At 36.5% G+C, this 18,633-nt stretch overlaps 1 protein-coding gene and 2 pseudogenes across 1 annotated transcript in view; 1 reads left to right on the forward strand and 2 right to left on the reverse strand.

The window, feature by feature from the left end:
• The window catches only part of LOC138443218 (EGF-like and EMI domain-containing protein 1), a 605,343-nt gene that overhangs the window by 255,204 nt on the left and 331,506 nt on the right, over positions 1 to 18,633 (reverse strand).
• Positions 11,394 to 13,193, reverse strand: LOC138424233 (HAUS augmin-like complex subunit 3 pseudogene; annotated as a pseudogene).
• Positions 16,616 to 16,899, forward strand: LOC138424239 (small ribosomal subunit protein eS27-like; annotated as a pseudogene).

Below are 18,633 nucleotides of genomic sequence, written 5' to 3' on the forward strand. Positions count from 1 at the left end.
TGCTAAGTCACTTCAGTCGTGTCCGACTCTGTGTGATCCCATAGATGGCAGCCCACCAGGCTCCCCCGTTGCTGGGATTCTCCAGGCAAGAACACTGCAGTGGGTTGCCATTTCCTTCTCCAATGCGTGAAAGTGAAATTGCTCAGTCGTTTTCCAACTCTTAGTGACCCCATGGACTGGAGCCCACCAGGCTCCTCCGTCCATGGGATTTTCCAGGCAAGAGTACTAGAGTGGGGTCCCATTGCCTTCTCCAAGATATGGTCTACTGACCTGATATTTAGTCATTAACTCTATAAACAACTGTTCATAATATACCTTTAGTTCCATCTACTGCATTCTCCATTAAAGTTATTATATTTTTAATTTATAAAATATATAGTTTATTATTTTGTAAATTCTACTTAGGTGAAATTTTTCATTTCATCAACAATTTGCTCATTTTTACAAATCTACTCCTTTTTGACTTGCTTTATAATATTGAAGCTGGATCCTGTAAATATTTTTACTTTACCAGGTGGTACAATGATAAGCCTTAGTGAAGGATACTGTAGGAATGCTGTAAGGGGAAGAGACATTAGTCTGACTCCAGTGTTTTCTGTTTCAAAGGCATGTACACTGCAGTTGTCAGCAGGCTACTTCCCTCTCATTGGGAAGCTTACCTATCAGCAAGCAGCTATTTTTCCAGTGGTCCATACCCTTCAGCAAGTCTCACCAGTGCTCCATCAGCTTTCCATTGAATCTCACTGCCACCCCAGTCACAGGTTTCTGCCCACCATCCCTGGCCAGCAGCACCTCACCAAGCTTTCATACCACCCATTGGGCAACAGCTAAACCTCTCCAGTTAGATGTAAATTTCAACCTGGTGTGAAAGCTGGGAGACTGTTTCTAAGTTTGTTCTTTTCTTGGGCATTCTCTTTCAGTCCTGGACATAGTGACTTTTCCCTACATCTGCTAGTCCTATATTTTTTTAACATTCTTTTAACAATTCTTAATACTTTATCTCCAGTTTCCAATTAATAAGTTGTATAGCATGTTTTCTTTTTGCCTGATTATTTCTTTGTTGTGGTTTCACAGTCTTACTCAACTCTGGGATACCTTATCTCCAGAATTTTGAGCTCTCAAACTTAGGATTCCATGATAGGCCTGAATTTGAATTTACATCTTCCCAACCTAGTGAGGCTGATGACTCTTCTTTCTACCTTTCTTCCTATTAGCAGTAATTTTATTCCCATCTTTAGGAATTTCCTACTATGTCACTAATGAATCAGTCCCTCAAGGGCAAACCTTGTCTCACTGATATTCCTGGCTGCCGTGATAGTCTCTAATGTCTTCAGATGAGTGATTTTTTTTTACTATTACATACCACTTTTCTATTTGTTCTCAGCTAGAGAATTGGCCTGTTACCATATAGACCACTGTAGCCAGTAAAAGAATACCTGTTTACACTATTTCTTGGTCCCCATTACTTTTTCTTGCATTAAACCAAAGAAAGCTCCATTAATGGAGGCATTATGTGCTTGTTTATTTTTCTTACAACATGAATCAGTCAATAAGGAAGGAATTCATGATTAACAAAGAATACAAGTCTCTAAAAATAGGTCCAGAGCCTTGCAAAATATCATAGAGAGAAAGAACAGTGAAAGCTGATTTCCTCAGAAATATCTCAGTACAAGTTTACATATTATTCTCTAAACTTAGTTTACTGAAAAAAAAAAAAAAAGATGTGTTGGGATAGGTTAAGTATCAAGAGTTCTGTGATTTCACATTTAAGAATTTGTCCAAAAATATATTCCAATGGAATTCAACTCTGTTAGCACCTTTCCGTACTTAACATCACACAGACCTCATAAAGAACTGATAAAATCATTAAAATTGTGCTTATTCAAAAGAGCTATGGTCATTAAAAAGAAAACTGAAAGTCACATATGTGTTAAACAAAGCATTTATACAACTGCAATGTTCATCACTATGGAAATAAGTAAATTAAATGTATCCCTTCAGTGCAGTCATTACAAGTCATAACTGTGATGGCTATAAATCAACATGGAGAACTATTATATTGAAATAGATTGCAAATTGTTTCTCTGTTTTAGTTACAACTATAAAAGCTACATATTCTTATGAAGAAAGCTTGGAAAGATTAAAAAATAAATAATTTGACATAATAATAGTAGGGTTATATCTTTTAAATTTTAGTTTTGGATATAATATTATTTGTGCCATCACTACTTTAAAAAATAGGTGTGAGATATATGTCAAAACCAATACAATATTGTAAAGTAATCAGCCTCCAATTAAAATAATAAATTTATATTAAAAAACAGAATAAAACAATAAAATATAATTTTTGGTAACCATTCAAAGGGAAATGATTTCTTTTTTTGGGAGGGATAGATTTTTGCTGTTATTAAATTCTTATGGAAATCTGTTTGAACATAGCAACCATTGGATAAGACAATGAACATTTTCAACAGAGGCTTTTTCAAAATCTTAACATTTTCTGGACTTCCCCGATAGCTCAGTTGGTGAAGAATCTACCCGCAATGCAGGAGATCCCAATTTGATTCCTGGGTCAGGAAGATCCCCTGGAGAAGGGATAGGCTACCCACTTCAGTATTTTTGGGCTTCCCTTGTGGCTCATCTGGTAAAGAATCTGACTGCATGGCAGGAAACCTGGGTTTGATCTCTGGGTTGGGAAGATCCCCTGGAGAAGGGAAAGGCTACCCACTCCAGTATTCTGGCCTGGAGAATTCCATGGACTACAGTCCATGGGGTTGCAAAGAGTCAGACATGACTGAGCAACACTTTCTACAACAATTTTTGACTAATATTGACCTGTACTTAAAGATAAGGCCTAACCTGTGAGTGTTAGTCATTCAGTCCCCTCCAACTCTTTGCAACCCCATGGACTGTAGCCTACCAGACTCCTCTGTTTATGGAATTCTTCAGGCAAGAATACTGGAGTGGATTGCCATTCCCTTATCTAGGGGATCTTCCCAATCCAGGGATCGAGTCAGGATCTCTTGCATGGCAGACAGATTCTTTACCATCTGAGCCACCAGGGAAGCCCAAGACCTAACCTAGAACAGCATAGTATGACAAAATTACTTCAATTGAAAGCTGAATCAATATGGTCCAAATTGCCTCTGCCAGATTTTTACCTGAAATAAATGTAGAATTTTTAAAAGAAAAGTAATGCTGGTTTGCATACCCCAAAGAGGGCTTTGAAAAATAATCTATGCTTTTGGACCACATTTATACTTTCTATGTGTTTTCCAGTTCAACACAATCTTTCCCACAACCTATCCCTTCTCACTCATTTATTTTATTTCATTCATTTATTTTATTTAACTGGCTCTAAAGGTATCCGACTTGACCCTTCCTGGTCTTAAGACCTGGCTTCAAATCCTTGAAGATTCACATATCTCTGTCAGGGAAGGCCTGGATTGGAATGGAGAGGAGGACAAGGAGAAGGAACACTGGAGCATAACTTCTCTAATTCAGTAAGTGGGTTGACTTGCTTGTACTGCTTTTATATTGGGTAGCTCTCAACTTAAAATCTGTTTAAATAAAACAGTGGAAACAGTGTCAGACTTTATTTTTGGGGGCTCCAAAATCACTGCAGATGGTGACTGCAGCCATGAAATTAAAAGACGCTTACTCCTTGGAAGCAAAGTTATGACCAACCTAGATAGTATATTCAAAAGCAGAGACATTACTTTGTCGACTAAGGTCCATTTAGTCAAGGCTATGGTTTTTCCTGTGTTAATGTATGGATGTGAGAGTTGGACCGTGAAGAAAGCTGAGTGCCAAAGTATTGATGCTTTTGAACTGTAGTGTTGGAGAAGATTCTTGAGAGTCCCTTGGACTGCAAGGAGATCCAACCAGTCCATTCTGAAGGAGATCAGCCCTGGGATTTCTTTGGAGGGAATGATGCTAAAGCTGAAACTCCAGTACTTTGGCCACCTCATGCGAAGAGTTGACTCATTGGAAAAGACTCTGATGCTGGGAGCGATTGGGGGCAGGAGAAGAAGGGGACGACAGAGGATGAGATGGCTGGATGGCATCACCGACTCGATGGATGTGAGCCTGAGTGAACTCTGGGAGTTGGTGATGGACAGGGAGGCCTCCGTGCTGCGGTTCATGGGGTTGCAAAGAGTTGAACACGACTAAGCGACTGAACTGAACTGAAGAACTGTTACTAAAAAATTTGAAAATCTTTTTCCTAGATTGTGACATCTGATCATGGGACAATTGAAGACAAGGCTTTTTACTCCTAAAGAATGTAAATAAATGTATCTCTAGGAGATAATATGAGAGAAAAGTGTCAGTAAAGATACCCAGTCTTGATTCTGAAATATCAACATAATAAATATGTGGAAGAATCCTTTTCCACTTATGTCTATTTACAAATGTCAAACTGAATTTACCATTCAGAAATCTCATAATCAGATTGATAAGACAGAGTTTACACATGAGCAAGAGTTAAAGAAATGAAAGACAAAATAATGAGTATGTAAAATAATTGGTCAAAATAGTATGTAAAAATAACATTAAAAGGGCTTAAAATACCTTCTGCTCAGGAAGAATTTTAGTAGCACAAAAAACAGCTAATGATACTTTACAAATATGTTTTATTTTTTGGAACTAAAATAACAGCAGTAGTAAAATAAATAAATAAATAAAAGAAAGAAGCTGATAGATAGCCCTACATAAACTTTAAAGTCTATCATTCTGAGACCAAAATTAAAAGACAAACAAGAAATGAAGACAACATTGACACATAAAAGGCAAAAGGGCAGAAATCAATAATATATTAAAAAGCTAGTATAAATCAAAAGGAAAAGGTGAACTATTCCAAACAGAAATATGGTACAATGAAATAAACTGAAAAAAAAATCAAAAATACAGATGTCTAATAAATGTCAAATGTTTTTGAACCCTATTAATAATCAAATAAATTAAAATGAAAATAAAGTTAATATTATTCCGTCTCTGTTAGATTTACAAAGGTTAAAATCAATGCTAATGTGTAAAATTATAAGGGTGTGATAAAGGAATACACCATACATTCTTTGCTAGTAAGAGCACAAACTGAGAAATAGTTTCTGAGATTCAAGGGTCCACAAAAATCTGTATACGCATGCATATATTTTTCCACCCAGCAATTCTTTCCAGAATATATCTTAAGGAGACAGTCAAAAGTGTCCATAATGATTCCTTATTTTTCAATGCCAGAGTAGGAAAAATAGAAATTGAATATGAACAGTAGTAAGTATGTTAGGACACATATGAATCAAGGACCACTACACAGCAATCATGTTCCAGGAGAAAATCTATCTCTGCAAATGCTATGACACACAAAGAGTGTGTATATTTACATATACATATATAATGGCCATCCCACATATCTACTTATCTGTCAATACAGTTTTTAAAATGCAAGGACATACTCAAACATGCTAGAGTGCTTATCTTTGATTGAAGTGATTGCAGATGGCTTTTGCTTTGTTTTATTGCTATGCACTTTAGTGTTTCCCAACTTTTTTACAACAAACATACTTTCAGAAAAACAGCACAATAAAATGCTTCCCTGCTGGCTCAGAGGTTAAAGCATCTGCCCGCAATGTGGGAGACCTGGGTTCGATCCCTGGGTCAGGAAGATCCCCTGGAGAAGGAAATGGCAACCCACTCCAGTACTCTTGCCTGGAGAATCCCATGGACAGAGGAGCTTGGCGGGCTACAGTCCACGGGGTCGCAAAGAGTCAGACACGACTGAGCGACTTCACCTCACCTCAAATGCAATATATATATATATATAAAGTTAAGGCTAAAAGGTTCCTACCATCTTCCTTTCCTTTTTTATATACTCTCTGCCATGGTGCACAATTATATCATTTTTAGTGTTTTTACTTGAATTTTAGAATATGTAGTGTGCTATTAAAAAGTAGATGAATGAGCCTTATAATTTTGCTTGTTAAGCTGCTTTGTAATGAGTTTAAAGTGCTCAATGATATAGAATGTTGGCATTCTATTCAGTCTGTTTTCTGTGGCCAAGGTTGTAGCAACCATTGAGTTGGACGGTCCCTACTTGAGAAGGCAACAATGCATGTGAATGCTTCTGATTTCTGGAGTAATCGTCATGTTCAAATGATAAAGATAGCATTTTAGAATATGCTCTGTGGAAGTTAAACAGGAGATCACTATCCTCCTGAAAACTAGACCCATGTTTATGTACTGAAGAGTTGATAAAAGCAGAGGGTGTCACAGTGTTTATACCAAGAACCTCCTACCAGGGCTAAAGTAGAAACCCTTTAAGGACAAGCAAATATAACAAGCAGGTGAGTTCTCTGGGCAGGCCACACTTTCAAAAGCAATGGCTCAACGCATGTAAGAATTAAAGATTTTAAAATTTAAAAAATAAAAAACTAAAAACAAACAAACAAACAAAAAACAAAAGCAATGGCTCTTATTATCAAGCTTAAGTCTGGATCTGCCAGGGCACAGATAAGAACAAAAGCAAACTCCTTTATGAGATATTTGAGGCTAACCCTACAGTTCTTGGGCTCTGATGGCTCAGATGGTAAAGAATCTGTCAGCAATACGATAGACCTGGGTTCAATTTCTGGGTGAGGAAAAGAGCCCCTGGAGAAGGAAATGGCAACCAACTCCAATGTTCTTGCCTGGAGAATTCCATGGACAGAGGACCCTGGAGGGCTACAGTCCATAGGGTTCAAAGAATCACACACGACTGAGAGACTAACACTTTCACTTTCTATTCATAGTTCTTAATTTTGTTATCTGTACGGTAAGCAGGAAAGGTACTTTATTAAGACTATTTCGAGGATCAATTGATATGAAACATTTAAAATAACACAGTTTCTAGCTTAAAATAAGCTCTTTAAATAGTAGCTTTTATTATTAACTAAACATTAGCTATTATTAGCTAAACATTAGCTATTATTTATTTATACTTGAAAAGTCAAGTGTGATTCATAGAAAGCACTCGATTGTTCTTGTTTAATTTGTATTGAACATGAATTCAGTCTTAATGTGGATGGAATTATAAATTTATAGTAACATATATCATATTTCTTGCTCTACAGACAGAAATCTTAAAAACAATTTTGCTCTTCTTCCTATAACACTACTTTTGTATAATCCTGTTGTATTTATATAAAATTTGAGGTTGTTTTTTTTTAATTGCCTAAATAATCCAACCAGAAGATAAGCTTCATCACTAGTTCACTGGTCAGTTACATATTGACTTAGTAAATAAAAAAATATAAACATGCATTTCCAACTGTATTATTTTTTCACCTTTCTTTAAAAAGTAAAAGAAAGCAAGGTGTACATTTGGTGACCTCAAATACTCAGAAAAAATATATATGAAAATATAAAATTTTTACCCACTGAAAAATCAGTGTTCATAAGTAAAAAACTTGAAAGTCATTGGATTTGAAGATGGTTCTGAAAACCAAGTCAATACTTAAGGACTTAAAATTGCAGCTTTATAAAATACTCACTGCATGATAGATTTCAGGCTGTTTCATGTGTCCAATGTCATTCAAGGTTGCAAATAAATTTGGCCTTTCAAAAGCAAGATGAATGACAAAAATTCTCTGACATATAGCATGTCTTCCAGGTTAGGCATGACAAAAGTTCAATGATATCATCAAGGCTATCAATCCATCTGTAATGACATACTGCAGTCTCTTAAAGAATTAAATATGATGTTTGCAAGAGCAGTATTGCATTTCTGGTTGTAGGAAAAAAAGAGAATTGCAAACACACAAAAAGATCTGTTAAATTATATACACAAATAAGCTATTAATTTCTATATTTAAACAAATTTGTGAATCTGGATTTTTTACATTGACCATTCTCCTAAAACATGCTTTTACTTTGAAAATCACATGTTCTATTTAGTCTATAGTTATTGGGTTTCAGTGATTGCTTATACTGCTTTCAAGAACTAGCAAGTGCTGAATAGAGTTGGCCACAGAACAAAGTAAAGAGGCAGAATCAGAAGTGTGTCAATTTTTACTCACATCTTTCTCTAAACTAAATGTATTTGGTCCAGTTTAGCATGCATATTTTTGTTCTTACAGGACTGTTTTATGAAAATTACCCCCAAAATTCAGACATATCTTACATATCATAGTAATTTTCAAATCAATAGATCTCCTGGAGTGAAGACTTAAGCTCCTTACTGCGATTAGCTTTTCCAGCACATTAGTCAATTCCTCTTTAGGTCCCAGACTTACTGTAATTCTGTATAGGTTAAGATACGACAGTAATCAACATTTCTGGAAAATTCATACATGCCCAGATATAATTGGGAAATGTATTTAAACAATGTACTTGGTCATTATGATCTCATTTTGAGATTACAGAATTATGAATGAATTATATTAACAATGCGTGTGTTCTGAATAATTTTGACAATGCCAATGGAATAACTAGTATGTATGGTTTTAATTCTAGGACTTTCCTTGAAATAGTGCATCTGTGGCTCCAGTTCAAGACTTCAGCACCTTGTTCAACTCTTAGACACTAGGGAACAAACTGAGAACCTCAAACAAATGTTTTGACCTTCATGAGTCTCCTGAGGCCCAGCCAAGCTCCTTCTTCTACTATTCATTATTGGCAGTGGAAAGAAAGGAGGAATGTGGAAATGTGTTAGACTACCACAGAGGAGGATCAGTCCTTATAGTCCAGTGACCTCATTCCTTACATGACCCCTAGACAAAAAGGAAGAAACAATCACAGCTATAAGGCAACATGCACTGAACTTCATTCAGCCTCTGAGGCTCGAAGTTTGAGTCCAAGTTCTAACTCTTCTGTGAGAAACCGTGCAAGTCACTTCACATTTGTGAGCTGCCTCTTATTCATTTGAAAAAGAATATGATGACAATTCATAAAAATGTTGACAAATACAACTATGATAACATCTACAATAATGCTTTGCAAATTTTGAAGCCCAATATAAATGCACTCATGTCCTATACACAATTGCTTTTTCTTTCATATTTCTACTAAAAAACTTCTTTAAAATATTAATCAGAAATTTGAAAAAAATTGAAAAAAATGAAATTCGTATAGCAAGAGGAGTTGTGAAACAATTAATTAGATTTTTTCTCGAAATATAGTTGATTTATTTTGTTGCTGTTATTTCGTTGCTAAGTCCTGTCCAACTCTTTTGCAACTCCATGGACTATAGCGTGCTAGGCTCCTCCGCCCATGGGATTTCCCAGGCAAGAAAACTGAAGTGGGTTGCTATTTCCTGCTCCAAGGACTCTGCAACCCCACAGACTGTAGCCTGCCAGGCTCCTCTGTCCAGGGGATTTCCCAGGCAAGAATGCTACATTGGGTTGCTATTTCTTCTCCAGGGGAGCTTCCTGACCCAGGGATCAAACCCACATCTCTTGCATCTCTTGCACTGGCAGGTGGATTCTGTTACCACTAGCGCCACATGGGAAGCCTTCTAATTTACAACATTATGTCATTTTCAGGTGTACAACATAGTGATTCTTCTTTTTGCAGATTATATTCTATTATAGGTTATTATAAGATATTGGGCATAATCCTCGGTGCTATCTAGTAAATCCCTGTTGCTTATCTAGTTTATGTATAGTAGTTTATATTTGCTAGTCTCAAACTTTTAGTTTGTCCCCCTCTCTTCTTCTTCCCCGTTTGGTCACCATAAGTTTCTGTTCTCTGTCTGTGAGTCTGTTTCTTTTTTGTATATAAATTTGTTTGTATTATTTTTTAGATTCCACTTATAAGTGATATTATATAGTACTTGTCTTTCTTTGCCTGACTTATTTCACTAAGCTTAACATTCTCTAGGTCCATCCACGAGGCTGTAAATGGAAAATTAGATTTTTATAGGAAAAACTTACATTAAACAATGGCTACTTTAAATAAATGAAACCAGAGACATTGAAAAAAGGCCATTATAGCACATCTTACATTTCTAGAGATATATTTATTTTTCGAGAATTTTTCAAAATGTGAAAAAATATTAAAATCAATGTCATGCTGACATTAAATAACTATTCTAACATTACTACCCTCTTATTGCAGTCCTCGTGTGTGTTCAGTCGCTCAGTCATGTTCGACTCTTGATAACCCCATGCACTGTAGCCCGCCAGGCTCCTCTGTCCTTGGAATTTTCTAAGCAAGAACACTGGAGCAGGTTGCCATTTCCTTCTCCAGTGGCTCCTCCTGACCCAGGGATTGAACCCATATCTCCTGTGTCTTCTCCATTACAGGTGGATTCTTTACCTGCTAAGCCGTCAGGAAAGCCCAATTATAGTCCTATCTGTTAATAATAAGATATGTTTGAAATATTTGGGTGTATTTGCAAAGCAATTTTAACTGAAAATTTTCTATTGAAACTAACTATCACACTGCTTCCCAGCAGGCTCAGACAGGTGAAGAAACTGCCTACAATGTGGGAGACTAAGGTTCAGTCCCTGGTTGGGAAGATCCCTGGAGAAGGAAATGGCAACCCACTCCAGTATTCTTGCCTGGAACATCCCATGGACAGAGGAGGTGGGCTACAGCCCGTGGGGTCATAAAAGAGTTGGACACGACTTAGTGACTAAACCACCACCACCTCCAAGTGCAATTGCCTTTAATTCAAATTCCCTATGTAATTTATGTATAACTCTTACCAAGTGGCTGCAAAAAAATAGCTTCACAGTATGATATGTTGGAAAGCTGAAAGTTTGTACAAAACACAGTCTTCCTGAACTGTTAGCTCTTATCCAGGAAGACAAAAAGTTATGACAAGTCTACAACACAACCAAAAAATCAGATGAGGAACTAAAACCAATTTGCTTGTTTGGTCTATATTCCCCTTATGCTATCAACAACACAAATTAGTCACAGTTAATAATTATAATTACCAATTATATATTGCTTCACATAACTAACATTTGTATATTTATATCATATTCTCATATTCTGGGTTACATCTAAACTTCACAAACCAGGGAAGTAGAGTAGGCTTTATTTTTAATGATGGTATAATACAACTTTCTAAATTAAGATAGCCATTGTTGAGAAACTCCTATCCCAGTAGAGTATTAAGAAATCACATGAACCTCTGTCACCTAAAATAAAATGAGACAGTCATCTGTCTTTTAGCCAGATTCTCAAATCCTCTTTCATTCATGCCTCATTATAGGACAATGGGAGAAACAGATGTCACATTAGTGCTAATAATGTTTGTTTCTTCGTAACATTGATCCATCCTCCAATGTGTCAAGAAGACAGATTTTATTTTATTTATTTATTTTTTAAAATTTTCGTGATGTTTATTATCTGTATTCTTCTCCTAATACATAAAGCACATGCAGTGAAGATTTCATTTTTGGCAATTTTCAGTCTTCAAGACCAGTGGTCTTAATCTTTGATTGGTTTTCTAAATTCTCCACAATATTTTTCAGATACTCTTCATCTTCTAAAAAATATATATATAATTCTCTTTCCACTTGATGCAGCTTATTAGATGCCAACAGTTTTCTTTTTGTCTTCACATCAGCAAAAATATCAGTAAGAAGATGATTTAGTTTATTTAGCTGAGATTCAACTTGATGAAACTGCTCTGTTATCTCCTGATCACTAAGCAAAAGCTGATTTCCTCCTTGATATAAAATTTCACAAAGCATGTTCACATCATTGTTTAGTTTGGACAGAAACAAAGAATGTTCTTGAGCAGATACTTCCAACTGCTCTTGTACCAAAGAAACATCCTGTTTTAATTTCTCAGCTACTTCTTCCAGGTTTCCATGGGTTATAAACAATTCTTTTTTCTTATTCTCTCCTTCTAAAAGTTGATAAAGCCTATGGGTAGAATAATCCTTGGTATCAATGGTATGTATTCCTTGCATTTATCTGCTGAGATACTGATGGATCTGTTAGCATTTCTAATTGCTGGTGGAACATCAAATTACTTTGATTAAGTAGGTGAACCAAGTTTTCCAGCTCATGATATATGTCCCAATGCTTTCTCAATTCAATTTCATATGATAAATGAAGAAGTTCAAATGATGCCTTTTGCTTTATCAACTGATTTAAAACTAACTCTTATCTTACTGTGTAACAGTCTTGTTTAGCAATCTGTTGATCAAAATTTCCCTTTACAACTGGCATATTCAATAACTGGGCATTCTCTTTTACCATAGCAGGCAAAATTTTGTCTTTTATATGAGTGATTTGTTCTTCAAGTTTCAGAATTTCACTGTTCAAGCTAGAAATTTTAGCATCCAAATTATCTTTGCCAAGAGCCTTGCTAGTGAGGCTATGAAGATTCTCCTCTGCCCACTTTATCTTGACTTTAGGCTCAAATTATTTGCTTTCAAGTGAATTAACTGATGTTGAGCACAAATGTATGCCAGCCGCAGCCTAGCCATTTCTAGCCGTCGCTCCTCAAGAACTTCTTGATTATCACAAATAGATGGTGCCTGCATATCTAAAAGTTGAAAATTTTCTTCATTTGAACTTTCAACTACTTCATGTATACCCTGAAAGAACTGTTTTTTGGTATATAAGGTTAATGCTGCCGTACTTTGCTCTTCTTGGCTTAGATAGTTTTGCAATGAAAACTGAGATAAAAACACTAGTGGATTTGTTCCTTGACCCAAATTAGACCGTCTGAAGAATATCATTAACTTTGCAACTCCATCACTAAGAGTGTGAAGTTCATTACTGTATCTGTAGCATTTAGAATTCCTTGACTCTGTTTCAGCTTTTTATTGGTTTTTTCTTCTTTAGCATTTAACCTCAGAGATTTGTGACTAGTTACTGAAGCCATCAACTGCATTTATTACGTCGCTGAATTTTTAGGTTCTTTAATTTCTGCGGAGTTTGAACCTCATCCTCTAATTTCTCTAGTTCTTTGTCATTCAAGGTAGGTGTCTTCAAATCAGAAGTTTTACAGGTTTTAAGAACTTCATCCAATGCTGCTCCTTCTAGGATGGGCTTGCCTGATTTTTGAAGAACGCTAAAAGCTTCCAATTCCCTTTCAGACAATATGTTCTGTTCATTCACATTCCCACAAAACCACTTCAAAAACAGTTCATTTTCAACAAACCACCAGTCAAAATCTTCCCCATTAAGAATATCAGCTTTGGGATAATCCTTTTTTTTAATGTTTCCACAAATTCTTTTCCACAGCTCATGGTTTAACTACCCAAAATTTTGTAATTGATAAGGCTTTAATGGTGTTGCTATTTAGAAAATAAGTCCAACTACATACAAAACTAATTTTATGTTAAGTCCATAGAGAAGGGGGAAAAATATTTTTAGAATCTATAATAATTTATCCTGAATGACTCAATCAGCAGCCTCCTTCATGCAAAATGCAAAGTCAGACACGACCATACTCAGTAAGCTCGGCTAGCACCCCTCAGAAGCCCGCCACCCAAGAAGACAAATTTTAAATGGAACTATTTATTTATTTATGAAGTACAGGTCCCTCTATGACCTAGAAAATTTCCCAATCCAAGGTATGACAAGTGCTGATAATTTCTGCATTGCAAACAAAACTGCTGACTTATATTCTAGAAATAAGGCAACTGATAGTCTATGAGTTATAGTTACACCTTTTTCCTAATAATTTATTGAGATATCTTTTGCAAATACAAATTGTACATATTTAAGGTATACAATTTGATGTTTTGATGTATATACATACATTGTGCAAAGATCAGTCAACATAAAAAAACATATTCGTTATTTCTATATAATTGCCATTATGTGTGTGTGTGAAGATTTACTATATAAAGAATTCACACAACTCAATGGCAAAAATAAAAATATATCAATTTAAAAAATGGGCAAAGGAACTAAATAGAAATTTCTCAAAAGAAAGCATAGGAAAACAAGTGATGAAAATGTACTCAACATCACTGATCATCAGGTAAATGAAAAGAAAAATCTCAATGACATGTCACCTCACACTTGTTGGCATAGCAAATATCACAAACAAAACAAGTAACAAGTGTTGGTGAGGATGTGGAGAGAAAGCCACCCTGGAGCACTACTGAAGTGAAGTGAAGTGGAGTCGCTCAGTCGTGTCCGACTCTTTGCGACCCCACGGACTGTAGCCTACCAGGCTCTTCCCTCCATGCGATTCTCCAGGCAGGAGTACTGGAGTGGGTTTGCCATTTCCTTCTCCAGGGGGTCTTCCCGACCCAGGAATCGAACCCGGGTCTCCCACATTCCAGGCAGACGCTTTAATCTCTGAGCCACCAGAGAACTAGGGGGAGTATAAACAGGTCTAACCATCATGAAAAACAATACTGAGGTTTCTAAAAAAATTAAAAAGATAGAATTATCAGATGATCCAGTAACCCTACTTCTGGATGTATATCTGAAGGTTGTGAAATATGAATCCTGAGATATCTGCACTTCTAAGTTCTTTGCAGCATTTTTCACAATAGCCAAGACATGAAAGCCACCTAAATAAACATTCATCAATGGTCTAATGTAGCAGTCCCCAAGCTTTTATGTACCAGGGACAGTTTTCCTGGAAGACAACTTTTCCACGGCCCAGGGGCTGGGGACCCCGGTCTAATAGATAAGGAAAATATGGTATATATGTAGAATGGAATACTATTCAGCCTTAAAAATAAGGGAATCCTGCCATTTGCAACAAATGGATGAATCTGGAGAACATCATGCTAAGTGAAACAAGCCAGGGACAGAAAGACAAACACTACATAACCTCATTTTAATGTGAGATCGAAAATAATGAAACCGTGGAAGCAGAGTAGAGTGGTGGTTGCCTGGAAAGAGAAGAGTGGGAGATGAGGTGATACTGGTCAAAGTAAAAAGTTTTAGCTGTATACAATGCATGGTTTTTGGAGATCTAATGAACAGCATGATGATGATGGCTAACAATATTATACAATCATTTCCTTAGTAAATATTTACTCAACAGCTTCTTCATGTTGGGCCTGGAGGATCCAAAGATAAAACCCATTATTTTTTTTTTTTTTTAAGATTAGCCTCATTCCCATACTAAGTAAGCTTACTGGCTAGTGTGGGAGATATGATTCAAGTTGCTGTAAATAAACTAAAGGCAAGATTGAAATTTAAGCTCACTAAAATCTAAGTTTTCTGGCTCCAAAGCAGTTTCAGTCTTTTCTACTCCAAGTTGCCTATTCAGAAATTATTGCACCATTAGAAAAAAAAAATCACTGTTTCCCCCTCTATCTAAACTGCCATGTCATTTTACTATAGTTAGAAATCATTACTTAGATGATGCAACATATATCTACCAATCTTTGGACAGTCAGCTTTTACAATGATGATAGTTGATATGTTTATGATCCCATTAAACATTTTCTTATTCTTCCATCATTTAATTTTAAGTCATAAAAGGAAAAGTTCACTATGCAAAAACATTTTCTGTTCTCTTAGAAATAATGATTTGTAAAGAGAGATTTTTGCAGTACATTCATGTAACATGAAGGCTTTACTTAAACCTGAGTGTGATTGTTGCATGTCCAACTCTGCAACCCCACAGACTGTGTCCCCTCAGGCTCCTCAGTCCATGGAATTTTCCAGGTAATACTGGAGTGAGTTGCCATGCCCTCCTCCACGGGATCTTCCTGACCCAGGGATTGAACCCATGTCTCTTGCATCTTCTGCTCTGGCAGGCAGATTCTGTACCCCTATGCCACCTGGGAATCCCTTTAATCCTGAAGGAATGTGCATAAATCTTCTTGAACTTCACTTTCTGGCTAAGGAGTAAGAGTGGCTCTGGACTCAGAGTGGGTCCAGATTCCGGCTCTAATATTTGTCCACTGTATGACTGTTCCCAATAGCGTTGCTACATAACAAAAAACGTCAAAATCTGGTAGTTTAAAAACAACGGTTATTTTATTGTCTCAGTTTCAGAGGGTCACAGATTTGGGACAGGCCTGGAAAGGTCGTTCTGGCTCCACCCGTGCAGTTGTAGTCAGATAGCAGCTGGAGGTAGAGGACAGAGGGGAATGGAGCTGCTGGGACTAGCCAAGCACACCTCACTCTCTGTTTGTGATCTCAACATTGCCCAGAAGGTCTCTCATTCAGGCTACTTCGGACTTCCTCAAAGCATACTGGTCTTGGGCAGGCAGACTGGCAGCATTTTACCTCAGGGCTCCATTGCAAGTGTTCCAGTGATCAAGGTGGGTACTGCATCTACTTTCTGGACCTAGCCTTGGAAGTCACTCACTGTCACTTCTGCCACATTCTGTTAGTTTCATCAGAGTCCCAAACCCATCCAGATTCAAGCAGAGGAATTAGACCTCCTCTTTTCACATGGAGATGGCAAAGTTCAGCAAGAACATGTGGAAAAGGAGGCACTGCTGGAAAATAAAATCTTTGGAAAATACAGCATCTATGGAAAATAAAATCTGCCTCAGTGCGCTTGGTAAAGTTAGCTAACGTTTTTGTGCCTCAGTTTCCTTATCTATCAAATAAGTATAATATATGGCCCTTCACAGTATTCTTGAGGTTTAAAGGAGTTAATTTAGTTTAGCTGCTCAGAACAGTGCAAGATGTCATTTTCATATATTTTATTTTAAATTTAATTTAAAATTTAGATTTTAGCCCTTTCCGGCGGTGACGACCTCCTCACGAGAACATGCCTCTCGCAAACGATCTTCTTCATCCCTCTCCAGAAGAGGAGAAGAGGAAACACAAGAAGAAGCGCCTGGTGCAGAGCCCCAGTTCCTATTTCATGGATGTAAAATGCCCAGGATGCTACAAAATCACCACCGTCTTTAGCCTTGCACAACAGTAGTTTCGTGTGTTGGCTGCTCTACCGTCCTCTGCCAGCCTACAGGAGGAAAAGCAAGGCTTACACAAGGATGCTCTCTCAGACGGAAACAGCACTAAAAGTACCTTGTATCAAGATGAACGGGAAATCATCCCAGTAAACATGTTTTTGATAAAAAATAAAGTAAAATAAAATTTAGATTTTATTATCATTAGTATCTTCAGGTCTCAATTCAAGTATCACTTCTTCTGCGGAGCTTTCCTACTATTCACAGTGACTTTTCATTCTCTCTTCAAGCTTACTATGACTTCATATTGCTTCTTTTATAATCTACAGATTGTGGATTAGAGATTGTATTGTAATTGTTCAGTTCAGCTCAGTTCAGTTCAGTCTTTTAGTCGTGTCCAACTCTTTGATTGTATTGTAATTCTATGTTCACAGGCCAAGATCCTGCAGTGTAAGCTGAACTTCCAGGAGCAGGAAACAAAATGGTTGCTCAGAAACACAGGTTTGTTTATCAGGGATTGACTTGGACCAAATTACAGGCTCAAACAGCAGCAATGAAAATGTAGATTTTAAAAGACGGTGAAAACAAGGTAGGAGAACGCAATATAAAGAAGGTAGGATGGACACAGGTAATGAGTGTCTGACTTCCACTTGGGTTTACCCTTCCACCAAAGCTTTAACGGTTACAATTGCCTTAATAAGGGGTTGTAGGAGATGGTGGGATTTACAGATGAGAAAACAGAGGAGTAAGTTGAAAGCTTTGGGCTCCAACAGCTAGAAAGTAGATGAAATTGGTTGTAATACACTAGCTAAAATTCAGCTAGCTTTCTTATCACTGTAATTTCACATTTAAAGTGTCCATAATTAAAAACATTTGCTGAAAGAAAAATTCATTTGAGAATGAACATAAGCTTTGAGCCTATAAACGATATAAATCTATAGCATTCTATTCATTTTAGAAGATTAAATCAACATTAATGTCAAACAAATACAGCAAAAATGTCTGTCCTCAGGTATCATATAGAAATCTACAAGATCCTGAGTAATGAGGAAGACTGCCAGTGCCTTTACCAACAAGAATGTACTTGTAAGTCATAGAATAGTCATGCAAAATCATGTAGGACTTGGTCTCCTGAACCAAGAGTAATCATTTAAATCCAATAAAATAAGAAACTCATAATACATTAAAATTTCAAAAAGCCATTTGTGAATAATACAGCTCTAGAATTTTCTTTTTTTTTTTCCTACAGAGCTCAGAAATGTTTAAAAATGAATCTTGCAGTTGAACCCTAGGAATGTCAGATCTCAGAAACAACAGACAAAGAAACTCTAATTAGCTGTGATGAATGTTGATTATAGAGCACGGATATAACAATGATTACAAAAGAAAAAAAAGAGGTGATGCATCAGGCCCACATACCAAGTGTGGTTGTGTAATTAGTGAAATTTAATCACAGTAGGCAAATGTGATGTTTTAGTATCTGTACCATTTTGCGGATTTGCAGGCAGAACTTTTGTATTTGGAAAATACAAAAGGAATAAAAGCATCTCTTTTTAATATACTGTATCTTTAAACCATTTAATACATGAAGGTCCTTTCTTCTTGTTCTTTTTCCACCTCCTCCCCAATCCCCACAGAAAACCTATTTATTTCTTTTTCAGCAAACACTCAGTACTATTGCCTTATGAGGCTGTTCTTTACAGAATGTCTCTAGCTCATTAAGGTTAATAGGAGATACACATATGCTCATAGAGAAAAAAATAGGCTCTGTTTTATCTGATATCTTTGAATTTAAAGATATGGCACCTCATTTGAGTTTCTAAAGAAAACAGAATATAGCAGCCAT

This window comes from Ovis canadensis, chromosome 1, assembly GCF_042477335.2.
Source record: "Ovis canadensis isolate MfBH-ARS-UI-01 breed Bighorn chromosome 1, ARS-UI_OviCan_v2, whole genome shotgun sequence".
In the NCBI taxonomy this organism is placed as follows: Eukaryota; Metazoa; Chordata; class Mammalia; order Artiodactyla; family Bovidae; genus Ovis; species Ovis canadensis.